Source organism: Schistocerca serialis, chromosome 7 (genome assembly GCF_023864345.2).
Source record: "Schistocerca serialis cubense isolate TAMUIC-IGC-003099 chromosome 7, iqSchSeri2.2, whole genome shotgun sequence".
Lineage (NCBI taxonomy): Eukaryota > Metazoa > Arthropoda > Insecta > Orthoptera > Acrididae > Schistocerca > Schistocerca serialis.
Genome location: NC_064644.1, coordinates 244,814,223 through 244,828,739, shown reverse-complemented (window position 1 = coordinate 244,828,739; position 14,517 = coordinate 244,814,223). Strand labels below are relative to the sequence as shown.

General features: G+C 44.0%; 1 protein-coding gene and 1 non-coding gene across 4 annotated transcripts in view; both read right to left on the bottom strand.

Moving 5' to 3' along the window:
- LOC126412327 (leucine-rich repeat-containing protein 24-like) overlaps positions 1-14,517 on the bottom strand; it is a 960,970-nt gene that overhangs the window by 209,988 nt on the left and 736,465 nt on the right. The gene's annotated exons all lie outside the window — the stretch shown is intronic.
- On the bottom strand, positions 10,505-10,578 carry Trnat-ugu (transfer RNA threonine (anticodon UGU)). The gene has a single exon. It is a non-coding gene; the product is annotated as a tRNA-Thr (tRNA).

Here is a 14,517-nt window from a genome sequence, read left to right as displayed (position 1 = left end):
CCACATTCCATTAACCCTTGCAATACCAAGGAGGGAGTGGGGATGTACTCTACACCTATCTTTTTAAGTTATTGTAATCTAGTGAGTTATTTTATACTTTAATCTCTCAAAAAATATGTATAATGTTTTTAATGAGTTCTTCCAGTTAACTTCATATATGTTTTAAATTTTTCAAAAAAATGTTCAAATGTGTGTGAAATCTTATGGGACTTAACTGCTAAGGTGATCAATCCCTAAGTTTACACACTACTTAACCTAAATTATCCTAAGGACAAACACACACACACATGCCCGAGGGAGGACTCAAACCTCCGCCGGTAAATTTTTCAGTTAAACTTAAATTTTTGGGTTAAGTCTCAGAACTACATGTCAGTTTCTCCACTGAATGTCATAGCCAGATTTTTTCTTTCTTTTTTTTGTGGCGATGAAGTTTGTAGTACACGTCATTGAAAGTGCGTTGATGTTGCTAAGAGTATGCTAAAATATATTTTTAGGTTCTGAACCCCACTTACACATCAGCACCTCTTTAAAAATTGTGTTGTTAATATAATTCAACAACAATTAATTAATTTTTTTTTGGGGGGGGGGAGCATAAAGTACTTCCCACCCCTTGATAATACGCATATAGGAAATGCCTCGGTATTGCTAGGGTTAATTACGCAACTAACAACTAGAAAGATAATAATTACACGATACACAATTGTCGCATTCGTACACAATGTTTATATAATGTTATTTGATACTGCAATAACAATTCAACGAATGACAGTTCTGTTAGTGTTTTGTGCAGCCTATTACTACTTAATCTAAGAGATATAAACTATGCAGAAAATTTTAAGGCGTCTAATGAAGAGAGTAATGGGGAATGAAGAACAGAAAATAGGAAGATTTATAGGTAAGTCACCATTGCCACAAATCGGCGGTCGTGGCGTTCGAAATTTTCGAGGAGCCTGCACCACACCGCCTGTTGCCTGCATTCTGTTACTGTTTACATTTCTATGCGGTCTTGCAGGTGCGGTTCGGACTCTGAAAATTAAGAGCTTTTGTTCCGCTTGGAGGGCTGTTGTTAGTACTCACAGTGGGACATCAAGATGCGTTGTAAAGTTACAGCTGAATTTTGCAAAGAAGATATATGTAGCTACTGTTATTAAAGTATAGCTCAAAGCTATAGTTACTTAAACCAGACAAGGTAGCAGTACGTTTTATTGTCGTTTAGGAAGCGTTTAAGTGTGAGTGTTGCTGACGATGTGGACACCCGCCCATAAAAGCAATGAGCTCAATAGGCATAACGTCGCCTCTGATCACTCGCCCTTTCGCATTCACTGTGCGGTCCTGCTCCCAGTTTTGAACACGCGGCGCCCTGGGGAGTCCACGGCGACACCTTTCCTTACCTACATTAATAAAACGCTGTCCAGAAACCAGGTACAAATTGCAGGTGCATATCTATCGGTTTCCAGATACAACAAAAATTTGATTTTCAATATTTCGCGTGATTATTGATTGAATTTAAAAATTTAAAAGTGAAACACAATAAAGCAACTATTACATATGAAAATTGGGAATGTGTTGAGGCAGCGCAACCGATGCGACGGCATGCAAATACCCGGACTTTGTTCATCCAGAGATTTGAGAGAGAGCCTTAGCGACGTCCAACAAACTTTATATTTAATTTCAAACGTTAGCAAAACGTTTTCTCGTTGACACCCCCCCCCCCTAACCCATCCACCACCGTACACACATACGTACACAAAACGGTGAAATGAAAGAAGTTTTCACTTTTCTTCCAGTGAAACTTCAGCATCAGACAAAACGTTTTAATTTATTAAGTCTTTACTACCAAGTTTATTCGCAACACAATTTAGACAGTATCTGAGTATGTGAAAAATTTTATCATTGTACACATTATATTCATCCAGTCTTTCATAATGAAAGCATTTAGTGCCTTCCAACAAATGTTAAACTGAATTTCAAACCTTTCCTATACTTTTCTTGCTGAAGTGCTTAAAATAAAATAGTTAACACACTAAGTCATCTATAAATTACTCAAACGTTTGAAGATCTTTTAAAGATAGAAAATCGATTCTTTAAATAATCATCCGTTTTCTGGTATTCTACTAGCAGCCTGAGAAATTATTTGCAAGATCGTTAGCTATATGATATTTTTCAAGATCTCTTGTAGTAGCGTTCAGTTCGGATGTTAACACGATCTTCTGTCAAAAGGTGTTGGATGTTCCTAACAGCAGCTCCAACTAAAATCCATCGACGAATGAAATATGTTTACGGTTATGGACTTAATTATAGCAATGTGCGGCACTGGGCAAACAGATGTAAAGCTGGTGGAATTGGAACAATGGAATTGTATGGTAAACAATGAGTTGGATGGCCTTTGACAGCAACAGGCGAGTTACACAACAGAAGAGTCGACAGGCTGACTCAGGCGAAGAATTTAACCATGCTGCGCTTGTTATTGCCATGGAAGGTACGTAATCCAGCTAATTTTGGCTCATGCACATGAAAACAGTTGTGGGTGGCAGTTTACACTTGGGGCCTGAAGATAAAATCATTTGGTGTCGAAACTGGTTGGACGTATTAAAAAGAATAGACAACATCGAATCCAAATACAGCCTATGCTTTTGTTATAATTACTCAAGTTCTTCGTGTCCGGCTCCAGTCCCACCTTCCCTGATGGATTACCAGAGACTACTTTAATCGTAGGAATTTCCGCTAAACCTCCCCACAGTGGATATACATAAGGCGATTTGTAAGCAGTAGTTCTTTGTTGTAGGCTTAAACAGCTCTGGATATAATGCTCAACAGCTCGAGGTATACTGGTGAGCTTCGTTATCCAGTTAGTCATCCAGCCGCCGCTGGAAAACTGCCGTACTGCATATACTATTAGGTAAAACAGTCATCCACCCGGAGCTCGGTTTGAACACCACAGTGCTTTACTACATATGGTCGTATTGGACGTGGTACGCCTTACGTCTCTTCTGACCTTTGTACCAACTTACCCAGCCAGTTTAGCGGTGCCTACAGATTAACGTGCACTCAGGACCACGGCGCAAATCAGCATTTTTCAATTAACAAACACTGCCAGTGGCGAAGAAAGTGATGAAAATCCTAGGACTGACTGGGTATCGAACCATGGCATTTTGAACTTCCGCCGACATACACACACACACACACACACACACACACACACACACACACACACACAATTATGCTACTGCCGTAATGCTATTTGACTTTTCTCCATCAACAACACGCTTCAAGAACACGAGTCGGAGGTTCAGTGGCAATCAGAAGTTCTGCCCTTCCGCAGTAGGGCTGCAGGAGCGTATCCAAGGTTCGCTTCTGAAGGGGGAACGAGGTGGTGGGGAGGAGAGTGTAGGGGAGGAAAGAGCGCCGTTTGTTCCTGTCTCCTGCCAGCCCTCCCCCTCCCTTACAAATATAATTTGCGCCAAACTCACGTTTAGCATGAAAATACGCCTAAGATTTTAATAATAATATTAATAATATACAAAAAAGCTTCCGTCTGAGAGCGTTGCTGCAACGTACACTGATGTGATAAAAGTCATGAGATACCTCCAAACTGTCGTGCCGCACCTCTTTACGCCCGGCGTAGTACCGCAACGCGACGTGGCATGGACTCAACAAGTCGTCGGAAGTCCCCTGCAGAAATACTGAGCCATGTTGCCGCCTCTGTAGCCATCCGTAAATGCGGAAGTATTGCCGGTACAGGATTTTGTACACGAACTGACCTCTCCGTTACGTCCCGTTGGCACATAAATGTTCGATGAGATTCATGTCGGGCAATCTGAGTAGCCACGTCGAATTGTCCAGAATGTTCTTGAAACCAATCACGAACAACTGTCGACCGGTGACATGGCGCACTGAACCCATAAAAATTCGTCCTTAGTTTGGGAACGCGAAGTCCATGAATAGCAGCAAATGGTCTTCCAGTAGCCGAACATAACAATTTGAAGTCAATACTCAATTCAGTGGGACCACAGGACCCGGTCCATTCCTTGTAAACACAGGTCACACCATTATGGAACCACAAATAGCTTGCACAGTGCCCTTTTGACAAACTAGTACAAGCTTAGTGGTATCTTCGCCACACTTGAGCCCTACCATCAGCTCTCACCAACTAAAATCGGGACTCATCCGACCAGGCCACGGTTTTCCGTCTGTCTACAGTCCAACCGATATGGTCACGACTCGAGGAGAGACGGTGCAGGCGATGTCGTGCTGTTAGCAAAGCCACTTGAGCGTCGGTCGTCTGCTGCCATAGCCAAACCCCGCGTTGTCTTAACGGATACGTTGCTCGTAACGTCGTGGATCTCGGAATATTGAATTCCCTAACGATTTCCCAGATGGAATGTGCCATTCCTCTAGCTCCAAATAACATTCCGCGTTCAATGTCTGTTAACTGGCGTTGTGCGCCCATAATCACGTCCGGAACCCTTTCATGTAAAACATTTGATTACAAAAATAACAGCTCCGCCAGTGCACTGCCGTTTTATACTTTCTGTATGTGAAACTACAGTCATCTGTATATGTGCATATCGCATGACTTTCGTAACTTCAGTATATATGCAACGCAGCGCGACTTTGATGTGACTTGTAGGCAACGGATTAATGTGGCATTTGTGATTTTCTATGAATTCGGGAATGTTAGCTACGGCGAGGTTATTACCAAATGCATCCAAACGGGACCAAGATGCTCTTATTCTTCTCTTGGCTTCCAAAGTATAAATACCTGTAGCAATCCATCGGAGAATAAAAGGTGTATGGAACAGTATGTCTGTCGAGAGTTACCGCTGTGGAACGGTGCGTCAAGTTCCGTGCTCGTCGCCGCTTGACGCAAGACGCCGGTGGATCTAGGAGGCTAGTCTCACTGAAGTGGGAACACTAGAGCACCCGCCCTGTAGTCCTCATGCTCCCCATGCGATGATCACGCCTTCGGTCCCTGTTGGACGAGCGTGTGCACTACGTAGTTACCCACGCGCAGCAGGGCAGTATTTTACCAAACGAATATCTTCAGTCTGGTGCCTCAAAGCTCACGGCGGTTCTGCCTGATTGACATACCGATTCGGATGGACTGGTCTTAACTCCATAGAGTCAGATACTGTACATGTAGCATCGAAGAGGATGGGTGCACAGTGTAATACTTTCTTCATTTTCTGAAAAGAACTTATGGCCATTTTCAGTTCTTCAGATAAGTCCAATTCGCCGTTCATTTGACACCCCGAATATTTATGTGATGAAAACCTTTCCATCTTATCATTACCGAGTGTATGAGTGTCCAGAATTTCATCTCGGTTTCCGTTGACAGCCATCCATTTTGTCTTCATGATGTTTAAAGCTTACCCGCACGGCACTGCTGTGTTCACTAACAGGGATTAGTAGTTCTTACAGATTCTGCAGCGTAGTTGCAAATAAGAGTGTCACGAACATATGTGCTGCTTTTGATGGTAATTACATTAACCACTACTACTTAATAGTTTCATCAATAGTATGTAGGAAAATCTATTCAGAATACATTTTAAAAAGTAATGAGGAGAGAATGCAGCCTTGGCGAAATCGTTTCACAATCGTCACTACAACTGGCAGTGGACCATCGACACGCACACAAGCTCTTTGGTTCCACTGTAGACTTCTGATTAATCGGATGTCACAATCATCCACCCCCAGTTCACCTAAGATAAGCACCAGTTTGTCACACTTAACAGTGTCATAAGAATTTTCATAATCTCTAGCATAATGTTTAATAAATTATAATTAAAAATGTAACATTTGAAAGGCATTCTTTCGGAAATTTGAGAAATGCATGTGGATTCACTGTTATCAGCAATTCCATAAGCAGTACGATTATGATCACTTGTCTGCAGCCGGCCGCGGTGGCCGAGCGGTTCTAGGCGCTTCAGTCCGGAACCGCGCGACTGCTACGGTCGCAGGTTCGAATCCTGCCTTGGGCATGGATGTGTGTGATGTCCTTAGGTTAATTAGGTTTAAGTAGTTCTAAGTTCTAGGGGACTGATGACCTCAGATGTTAAGTTCCATAGTGTTCAGAGCCATTTGAACCATTTTTGAACTTGTCTGCAGACTGGCTATGTGAGTGTGTAGATGGATGAGAGAATGCGATTTCTTGCTGCCCATCTCCCCTCTGTTCAGAAAAGTTAGTGTCTCTTTTGTTTTTTATATATATTTTGAATAGAAGGCCATCCCCTTCTGTCTTTCTTTATTCTACTTCCTGGGTTTTGCCATTTCCACCTGTGGATGTGGGAAGCCCCTATAAGTGAGCCTTTAATGGTTGAAATGTTAGAGGTTAGGCAAATGTCCCAACTATGTGTGCAGGCTCCCTGTCACCTAAAAAATGCTGTGTTAAACATAGCTCGAATTTTCTTGAATTCTCGGCTATTTTCGAAATACTAAGTTTCCATGGTACTTCATTCGCCGAAAATTAGCTGCGAAATTTATGAAGTGATACACGCAAAAATATTCACTGTCTAACAAAAAAAAAGTGAAATACGCAGGGGAGGACATGACTGGATGTCCGTGTTACTTCCCACACATACACATAATCGGCATTTGTAAATGGTTAGAGCTGAAATTCCCCCTGACAGAGTAGATTAGCATTATTTGTGTTAATCGTTGTTACTACGACTGGAAGGGTATACAAGGGGGTCTGAACAGCGTCAGTTGAGCTATCATTGTCGAGGACATGGGGATGGCGCGTACTCATATGAGACAGCTTTACCAGCACATGACAGATTTAAAAAGGGGCCCATTGTGGGTCTCTATTTCGCCAGCTGGTCGAATTGCGCAATATCCACATCTGCGGGGGCATTCGGATGTCACAGTGCCCCAGTGCTAGACTGCTTGGGAATGTAAGAGCAGGCAGGCATACTCTTCAAGGTTCCAGTCGTTCACGTCTGACCACTAAAAAGAAAAATCACATCGGAAGCCCTTTGCATGCCTTCCGAGAACAAGTAATGGACTTCCTACAACATTCTGTGTCATCCCACGACATTAGTCGGAGACTAGTAGCTGTTGGGCAGAGGAATTACCGTTCCATGCATAGGTTGCCACTGACACCACAACGTAAGTGGCTATGTTTAGAATGGTGCCACGACCGGGAATCATGGATGATGATGATGATCATGATGTTTGGTTTGTGGGGCGCTCAACTGCGCTGTTATCAGCACCCATACAAATTCCCAAATTTTGCTCAGCCCTATCTCGCCATTTTCATGAGTGAAGATGAAATGATAGGACAACACAAACACCCAGTCATCTCAAGGCAGGTGAAAATCCCTGAACCCCGCCCCGGAATTGAACCAGGGAACCCATGCTCGGGAAGCGAGAACGCGACCGCGAGACCACGAGCTGCGGACGGGAACCATGGACTGCTCACGATGATCATACCATTGTGTTCAGTGATGAATCAGAGTTTTGACTACCCCGGATGACAACCTTCCGTGACGATGGCGGCGGCCTGAAGAGAGATCCCATTCTTCCAATGTTTCGGAGACGCACGGTAATGTTGTTTCTGGCTTCATGGTGTGGAGATCTGTCGCGTGTGACTTCAGGCAGGGCTTGAGAGAACTCTGACTGCACAACGGTTCGTCACGGACATCCTGCGCCCTGCTCCTCATGCGACAGTTTTGGTATGCCATTTATCAACATCACAGTTCTGGTCCACATACCGCACGTGTTCCAAGAACTGTCTGCGTGTTCTTGAGGTACTCCTGTGGCCAGCAACATCCTCGGATCTGTCCTCGTTTGAATATGCGCGGGACAAGCTCGGGCGAACTCCTTTCCAGAACCAAAATCTAGTATATCAAGATCCAGTTGCGGGCCAGCTTGCCTAAGGAGAGGATACAACGAGTTTGCAACACCCTTCCCGTTCGAATCAGTGCATGCATTTACCCCAGACGGGGTACAACGTCATACTCTCAACTGGGCTGGTACGGCAAGTTGTTTGTAAATCTGAGTCGGCTTTGCAATCAGTGAAATATTATCATTTACCGTCTTAATCCGTGAAGTTCCACTTTGTTTCGCGTTCCCCATCCAGAGGCAGTGTCGATGCTTTTACTTGTATGCAGTTTGGCAGGGGGCGGGGGGTGGTCATATCTTTTCACCCCCCCCCCCCCCCCTCCAAATGAGGCTCTGCTCCGTTATACCCCTGATCGCTGCTTCGGCTCAAAAACCTGTGCTGCTCGGCACCGGTGTGCCCTCTGCCACAGAAAGGACGGCGGCCGTAATGAGGAGGAATGTAGGGGGGGGGGGGGGGGGGGCTGAGTGGCGCGCTGGGCGGACGCGCACAGACAAAGAGCCGCAGACTCAGTACAGGACCGGACTGAACGGCTCGCGCGGCCTTGGCGGCTGCCCCTGCCGCTCCTGCGGTCACGGCGCCGGCACAGCGGAATTAGTTCCGCCACAGCGCCAGAAAGCGGTGCTTGCGCGCACGCACGCAGCACGCACGGCCTGGCCAGCCGCACGCACCAGCGACACGCACTCTGAGGCGCCTCGCGCCTCGCGCCTCTGCGGGCCCTACTCAGCGCGCTCAACACGTGCTCCTCACTGTTAAAACGTTCCTTCCACGACGCTAATGTGAGAACCACCACATGTCCTCAAGGGAAGCACTCTTACGTAATTTAAGAACTCCGCCCTTACTGTTCTAGCTTACAGTGCAGCGGTTCCCAACCTGATTTTCCACGGGGGAAAAGTTATCTGAGGCGTAAAAACTAAACAGTTCCATTCTGTTTCAGTCAAGAAACTAAATTACTTTCAAAAGATCATTACTATTGTCACAGTTTTGTAGGACTCTGACATTGGTACACTACTGGTCATTAAAACTGCTACACAAAGAAGAAATGCAGATGATAAAGGATATTCATTGGACAAATATATTACATTAGAACTGACATGTGATTACATTTTCACGCAATTTGGGTGCACAGATCCTGAGAAATCAGTACCCAGAACAACCACCTCTAGCCGTAATAACGGCCTTGATACGCCTGGGCATTGAGTCAAACAGAGCTTGGATGGCGTGTACAGCTACAGCTGCCCATGCAGCTTCAACACCACACCACAGTTCATCAAGAGTAGTGACTGGCGTATTGTGACGAGCCAGTTGCTCGGCTACCATTGACCAGACGTTTGCAATTGCTGAGAGATCTGGAGAATATGCTGGCCAGGGCAGCAGTCGAACATTTTCTGTATCCAGAAAGGCGCATACAGGAACTGCAACATGCGGTCGTGCATTATCCTGCTGCAATGTAGGGTTTCGCAGGGATAGAATGAAGGATAGACCCAGAGGTCGTAACACATCTGAAATGTAACGTCCACTGTTCAAAGTGGCGTCAGTGCGAACAAGAGGTGACAGAGACGTGTAACCAATAGCACCCCATACCATCACGCCGGGTGATACGCCAGTATGGCGATGACGAATACACGCTTCCAATGTGCGTTCACCGCGATGTCGCCAAACACTGATGCGACCATCATGATGCTGTAAACAGAACCTGGATTCATCCGAAAAAAATGACGTTTTGCCATTCGTGAACCCAGGTTCGTCATTGAACACATCGGCGCAGAAGCTCCTGTCTGTGATGCAGCGTCAAGGGTAACTGCAGCCATGGTCTCCGAGCTGATAGTCCATGCTGCTGCAAACGTCGTCTAACTGTTCGTGCAGATGGTTGTTGTCTTGCAAACGTCCCCATCCGTTGACTCAGGGATCGAAACGTGGCTGCACGATCCGTTACAGACATGCGGATAAGATGCCTGTCATCTCGACTGCTAGTGATACGACGCCGTTGGGATCCAGCACGGCGTTCCGTATTACCCTCCTGAACCCACCGATTCCATATTCTGCTAACAGTCATTGGATCTCGACTAATGCAATGTCGCGATACGATAAACTGGAATCGCGATAGCCTATAATCCGACCTTTATCAAAGTCGGAAACGTAATGGTACGAATTTCTCCTTCTTACAAGTGGCATCACAACAACGTTTCGCCAGGCAACGCCGGACAACTGCTGTTTGTGTATGAGAAATCGGATGGAAACTTTCCTCGTGTCAGCACGTTGTAGGTGTCGCCACCGGCGCCAACCTTGTGTACATGCTCTGAAAAGCTAATCATTTGCATATCACAGCATCTTCTTCCCGTCGGTTAAATTTCGCGTCTGTAGCACGTCATCTTCGTGGTGTAGCAATTTTAATGGCCAGTAATGTAATATAAGCAATCGATAACTACTTTTCCTCAATTAGTAACATTAATGTGGTGGAAGTTAAAGGTTCCTCACATAGTCCACCCACTACACACGTATGTTGTGCTTTGTCACGTACATACATGTAACCAATGCTAATTATCTCAAGAAAAGTCCTCTCCACGTTGTAGATAATACCTTCTGTATGACATTACAATTAAATCAATACCATTAGGTGCCGACGGGCGTTGATATACATCAACGGGAACAGTTGAAAATGTGTACCCCGACCGGGACTCGAACCCGGGATCTCCTGCTTACATGGCAGACGCTCTATCCATTTGAGCCACCGAGGACACAGAGGATAGTGCGACTGCAGGAATTTATCGCGGGCGCGCTCCCCGTGAGACCCACATTCTCAACTTATAGTCCACAAACTACATTCGTAGTTCCCCTGCTATTACACCCATTACTCGCGGCAGACAATCCACCGAGTCCCGTAAGAATTTAGGCAAATTGTGTGCATCCGCACTGAAGAAGGTCATCAGCCAGTTAGCCTTAACGATATGAAGTTGGCATTTTTCGGACATGTCCGAAAGAACAAAAAATGGCTCTGAGCACTATGGGACTTAACATCTGTGGTCATCAGTCCCCTAGAACTTAGAACTACTTAAACCTAACTAACCTAAGGACATCACACACATCCATGCCCGAGGCAGAATTCGAACCTGCGACCGTAGCGGTCGCGCCGAAAGAACAGATGCCATCTTCACACCTGCAGTAGTCCAGAAATTCCTTCATTACTCGCTTTGAAACAGATGAATAATTAATTGACAGGACGGTACAGCAGTAACAACTGTGCTGTACACAGTTTTATTATTATTATTATTTTCGATTATTCCCATTTAAGAGAGCGTTTGAACTTGAATTCCTTTATGATGATTGTTTATGTTTTTTCTGAGCCCAAATTTTCTTTATGTGTTCACTGTGTTGTTTCTTTCGCTCCGCTGTCCATTTGCATCCTGGTCTCTTCTGTGTTGTGGTGTCAAATTTATGTTTTTTGATGATGTTCCTGAATTCAGTTCTATTTTCTGCATCGTTTACTGTTATGTGTGCTTGTCTGAGGTCTTCTTCAACTTCTTTTATCCATTTTGTTTTTCCCCTGCCTGAGTTGATGACTTTAACAATTCGCTTTGAAATTCTGTTTTCATTCATCCTATGGATATGTCCGTAGAACTGCATTCTTCTTTTCTTTATTGTATCCGTAATCTTATCTGTGTATTTATATAATTCTGATGTTGGTCTCTTCTTCCAGATTCCTTGATCTTGTATCGGGCCAAAAATTTTCCTGAGAATTTTCCTTTCTTGTTTCTCTATTTCTTTGATTTTAGTTTGTCCACCTATTTGTGTTGTTTCAGATGCATACAGTGCCTCCGGAAGTACGACAGTGTTGTAGTGCCTCAATTTTGCGTTAATGGATATGGACTTTTTGTTATAATAGTTCCACGTGAGTTTATATGCTTTCTGTAGTTTTTTTATTCTTTCCTCATTGGCCTTTAGGTTGATCCCTGATGGCTGGATGATTTCTCCCATGTACTTAAAATGTGGTACTTGTACGGTTTTCCCATGGGTTGTCACCATAGGCAATTTGTCTTGTGGCACTCTTTCTATGTACTGGGTTTTCTCATATGAGATTTGCAGGCCAGTTCTTTGTGCAATTTCGTGTAACTTCTCTATGGCGTTAGTGACTTCTTTTCTATTATTTGTGAGGATTGCAAGGTCATCCGCAAAAGCTAAACACTTCACATTGAATCTATTATCTTTTCTAATGCCAATTTGGATTCCTTTGACTTCTTTTTCCCATGTCCTGATAATTTTTTCAAGAATGATATTAAAGAGTAATGGTGAAAGTCCGTCACCCTGTCGCACTCCAGTTTGGATTTCAAATGGTTCCGAGATATCCTCCATAAATTTAACCTTGGAGACTGTGTCAGTTAATGTTTCCCGAATGATTGCTCTTGTCTTTCTGTCAATGCTGAATTCTTCCAGCGTCTTGCAGAGCGCTACTCTGTCTATTGAGTCGTGGGCCTTTTTAAAATCTACAAAAGTAACCACTGTGTTCAGGGTGTTTCTCATCTGGAGAATCATTTTCAGATTCCAGATCTGCTCTATGCATGATCGTCCCTTGCGAAAACCAGCCTGGTATTCGCCTATTTGTGGGTCAGCTTGTTCTTCTAATCTATTCATGAGAACTTTTGATAGGATTTTATATGTGACCGGTACGAGTGAGATACCCCTGTAATTATTTGGTTCAGTTTTGTCCCCTTTTTTGTGGAGTGGATGGATGAGTGTGCATTTCCATTCAGAAGGGATCTGTTCTGTTTCCCAAATGTTTAATATGATTTTGTGAATTTTTCCTGTTAATCTTTCATCATTTAGTTTCCATAGTTCTGCAATAATTCCATCTTCTCCTGGGCTCTATTGTTTTTCAGTGTCTTGATAATTTCTACTATTTCGTTGATGGTTGGCGGTTTAGCGTCAGGATTTGGTGTAGACGTCTCGTAGTGAATATCCTCTGTAGGTCTTTCGCAGTTGAGAAGTTTGTTGAAATAGTCTGGGAGGATTTGGCAGTTATTCTTCGAGTTTCTAGTGAACCATCCGGTTTCTTGAAACAAAGATTGGGTGGCTGGTATCCTGCAATATGTTCTTTAAACGTCTTATAAAAATTCCTGGTGTTGTTCTTCTTAAAGTCTTGTTCTATCTCATCTAGTCGCCGTTTGTCATACTTTCTTTTTTCCCTCCGAATAGTTTTCGATGTTTGTTTTCGGATTACTAGAAATTGTTGCCATTTTTCTGATGTTTTGTGACTATTGAAGTTTTTCCAGGCATTGGTCGTTTCTTCTATTGCTTGGTCACATATTATATTCCACCACCTGTGTTTTCTCCTTCTCGGGGGTTGACCCAATTTCATCGTGGATTTGAGGACGTCCACAAGTTCTGTCCAGTTTGTGGTGCTTGTCTGACTAATTTCCTGTAAGATGTTTTCCTTGTTGAGTTTTATGTATTCGGGGTCTGGTCTCAGCACTTTGTTTAGTTTTGGCTTTTTTCTATTGGGTTGTAATCTGGTCTTTATCTGTAGAAGATGGTGGTCTGAATCAAAAAATTCTCTTCTCGAGTTCACATTCAGAATTTCTGCTGTGTTACTCTTGGAGATGGTCACATGGTCTATCTGGAATTCACCCAACATTGTGTTGGGCGACTTCCAAGTATACTGTTTCTTGTTGGGTTTTTTGAATTGTGTTGACATAATTACGAGGCCGAAATTTTCGCAAAAGCTTATCAATCTTTCCCCATTCTTGTTAGTTCTCTTGTGAGTTGTGTGGATTCCGGTGATTTTCCTGTGTTTTTTCTCTTTACCTAATTGTGCGTTAAAGTCGCCTAACAAGATTATTACATGGTGTTTGGCAATTTTGTTTGTCGTCTCTTCAAGGTCATTCCAGAAGTCATCCACTCTCTGGCGGTTCTTCTCGTTATAGTTATTTGTGGGTGCGTGTGCGTTGATCAATGTATATGCTTTGTTGGTCGATTTGACGGAGAGCGTTGATACACGTTCTGAGGCAGACTGGAAGTCAATGACAGAGTCGCTGATAGATTTGTGGACTGCAAATGCTGTGCCAAACTGTTTGAGTCCTTTCTCATCAGTTTTAACTGCTGTTAGATCCTGTAGTTGTCTGTATCAAAATGGTTTTCGTCCCTAAATCGTGTTTCCTGGATTGCAAGGATTTAGATCTGAAATTTTTGCAGCACGTCTGTAAGTTGTTTGATATTGCCCAGTTTGAAAAGAGTATTAGTATTAAGTGTACCAATGAAGTGTCTTTGTTTTGTGTGTAATAATTTGGACGTCGTCTGGTTCTCAACCTTAGGCGTAACATGATGCTCCTGGTCCCCCGGAATCCGATTACCAGGTAAAGCCAGCCTTGCGACTGGTGCCCGGGGTAGTGGACTCATTCCTTGTGTTATCATCATGTTTGATTTTCAAGTTGAAAACTAACTTGGTGGTGGTCCTTCCGAGGAAAGATCACGAGGAATACGACTTGATTGGTGAGATCAAGAAGGTTGCTGCAGCCGCACCATCTAGGCGAACAGACGCTGACCCCTAACCGCTGGATACCAGGCAGACGTTAGTGGATTTCGGTTGATAGTTTTGGTCCACCCCGGGTATTTTATTTCCCCGGTACCCTCCATATCTGGAGAGCATTCCCCTATCCGCCACCTGGGGAGGCGCCCGACGGGAG